The sequence below is a fragment of the Gossypium hirsutum genome, chromosome D10, assembly GCF_007990345.1.
Source record: "Gossypium hirsutum isolate 1008001.06 chromosome D10, Gossypium_hirsutum_v2.1, whole genome shotgun sequence".
Lineage (NCBI taxonomy): Eukaryota > Viridiplantae > Streptophyta > Magnoliopsida > Malvales > Malvaceae > Gossypium > Gossypium hirsutum.
The window spans coordinates 40,226,704-40,230,223 of NC_053446.1; positions in this window are offsets into that span (position 1 = coordinate 40,226,704).

A 3,520-nucleotide genomic window follows, 5' to 3' on the forward strand; every position below is an offset into this window, starting at 1 on the left:
ACTGCTGATGTAATTTCTTCACGTATTCTGCTTTTACTTTACCGTCCCTATTCATCACCTATTCTTGTGGCAAAGTGATATGGGGTTGCGCGCGGACGAATATCGAGTTGTCAAGTCACGGGAAAAGTCCAACGAGAGCTATAAACACTTGGGCTGAAACAGAAATAGAAAATATAAAATTAAACTTAAAAGACCAAGAAAACCAAATTGAAATAGAGTGATACTTGGGCGGCAAGAAAGGATGAATAAAGAACGTTTCTTGATGCCAAAGATTGGAATAGCTGGAAACGCAACAAGAACAATTAAACCAAGTTAATCAATAATTTGACACAAACAAAAATAATTAAAAAAAACAAACAGCAAAAAAGATGGATAAAGTCCTAAGAAGCCTTGAAATTAAGAAAGATTTCACAACTCCCTTCAAATGGCACTAATCTTCCCTCCAATGTAAAAACACGGCAAGAAGAAGGTTGAAGATGGCTCCCACAATCAAAAAGATTTTTAATACTACTTCTAAAGAAAACTCAAGAGAGAATTCTTGGAGAAACTCAAAGAGAGTTTTCACTCCACAAAAAAAATCTGAATTCAATATAATGTATAAGGGTGGTCGGCCAAGCCATATATATAGGCCTCCTAACTACTTTCCTATCTGATAGAGGGTTGCGCGTAGACCAAGATCGAGTTGTCAAGTCACGGGAAACTCCTATGAAAACTCTAAACATTTGGATCTGAAACGAAACAGTAAAACTTAATTAGAATCAATTAGATCTGGAAATTAAAAATCCCCAAATTAATAAAGAACAGCCAAGAATCAAAACACTTATGAATAGATGTTCTTGGAAGCCAAGAACACGAAATTAAGCCCCAAGATTAACTTCCAATCAGCTGAAACTATCAAAGAACACAAAACAACAACTAAATTAAAAACAGATTGCGAAATCAATGGACACTAGTTCTAGGGATTGGACGGCAAGAAAAGGGGGATTTTTGTGAATCAAAAATGTTTCTTTATGTCCAAGGAAGTGCCGAAACAGATCTTGAAGTTTGGAATGGCTGAAACGAAACAAGAACAATTAATCCCAAATTATTCAACAAAACGGCACAAGCAGAATTTAATAAAGAAGAATGAACAGCAAAAGAATAAAGAAAAATCCTAAGAAGCCTTAAAATCGATAAAGATTTCACAACTCCCTTCAAACGGCTCTAATCTCCCCTCCAATGAAGATCAATGGCAAGAAGAAGGCTGAAGATGGCTCCCACAATCAAAAGATTGTTAAAACAACTTCTAAAGAAAACTCAAGAGAGAATTCTTGGAGAAAAACTCAAGGAGAATTCTGCACTTAAACAAATCTAAAATTTTTAATATATTTGAGAAGTGAATCACAAGGTGGCCGGCCAAGCCTTTATATAGGCCTCTCAAGTGTTTTCCTAATCTAATTAGAAAACTAAAAATAAAAAAAACTCCTAATTATTTTAATATTTAAATGGAAATTCGGCCAAGGGCTTTTAATTGGGCCTCTTGGACTAAATATCTGCATAAAAATTTAAACTAAGTATTTAAAAAAATAAAACTTTACAAATTGGGCCACTTTGACAATTTGGCATGATTTTCAAGTAAGTATGGTTTGTCTTCTTGTTTGGGCTTGGAATCATCTTATTGGGCCTTGCCTTCAAGAACTTGGGCTTGTATTCCATCTTCTACCGAAATTGGTTCGTTGATGCTTGTAACGGAGATCCAATGCGCTTTGGCTGCAAGATTTGGTTTCTTGGACCAAGATTTCCAAGATTTGAAATCTTGATTTTCTTGATTCTTGAAATCGCTCCAAACAGCAAGATTGAGCCAAGATTCGGTTTCTTGATTTTCTTGAAAACAAGAAAGTGAATCTTGATTTTCTCTTTCTTTCGTGTACACATCCTAAGGCCTTTGTGACTCGTATCATTCCCCCTTCCTCAAAAAGATTCATCCTCGAATCTGAAAAATCAAATGGAGATAATTCAGCCACATTGAATAAATCGTGAGTAATTATCTTAAACTGTTTCCACAAACCATGAATAAATTGCGAGTAATAAATCCAATGGTAAACGTAATCGTCACAAGTAGGTATTTGAAAGGCTTCACATGGTTCATAGAGTTGCACAATCATATCATGCATTAATCGACGGGCTATAGATTCACTCACACATGCATCAAAAAAAATAATCTTTTTATCAACCATTAAAACAGATAGATCATCAAGAAATAAAATAGGATAGTCAAGCACGTTTCGATCTAAGTGTTTTACAAAAATTAAATCATCAACACGATCTTTGTCACTATCCGAGGAGTACAAAGGTGTTTCAAAAGTTTCAAGCATCTTACCTTTATAAGGAGAAGAATAAGGGTCGATTTTACCTTTTTCATTGAATACAAACCTTCGCTCATCGGGGGCATAGTGTAGTCGAAGCTCCGTTGTTGAGTTAACTCAAATTTTATGTATAACCACAGAAATTGTTTAAGGTATGATACGAGCACGCCTCGGGCACACTTTTGGACCAGCTCCCTAAGCATTGTTTGCAAATCCATGCGAGCTGAATTAGTTCAATTTCTTCTCGTTGAGCTCCGTTTAGCTCGTTTCCAGCTCACTTGAGCTCAAGTCAGCTCATTCGAGCTCAATTCAGCTCAATCTTAACCCAATGAGCTTATTTTTAGCTTTCTTTAGTTTGCATATATTTTGCTAAAATAAACCATTTAATTTGTCTTTAGTTGAATTAGTTGTTTATTTTAAGTTAATTAATTTGTTAAAATCTGGAAAAATAATTAATTAAGTGTTTTAATTATATCTAAATTAAATACTTAATTAATTATGATGTTTTAAATATGTCTGAATTTGTTAATATGTATGGCTGAATTTAATGTGCAAATTATTGAGTTCATATGCTGCTAATTTAATGTGTCTGAAATGCATTTAACTTGCTGATGTTATTTGCTGCAGGTTCATGAATGGATTGGTGCAATGTATGGGAGTGTGCATGCACAATTGAGGTTCAATGGATGACATTTAAAGTAGCACATGCATTTGGGACGTTCATGCAAGAGGGAGTTGCTGAAAGTTCATGTATTTGAAGATTCATGGATCGAAAGTACATGGGACGTTTCATGCATGATTCATAAATTTTCAAGATGACCATTCAAGTATTTTAGGCACATTAATGCCTTATTCAGCCAAGGGAGATGTAGGATCATTAAAGGGCTGCACATTCATGGAATTATGGAGATTCTTCAAGGTTAAGGATGCATGAATGCATCAAGTGAAGCAACATGATGATTCGATCAATCCATGCATCATCTCCAAACATGAACCAAATTTTTAATGCTTCATTCATGCACATTTAGCTGAATTCAGCTACAGCAAATTAATGATTTCTTTCTAGAAATTTCTAGCATATTCATGGCTGAATTCTTAGCCATTAAGTTGCCCATTCGGCTAGCTTAGTCTTTGCCTATAAATAGCTTACTTGTTTATTGTAAAAGGTTACAGAA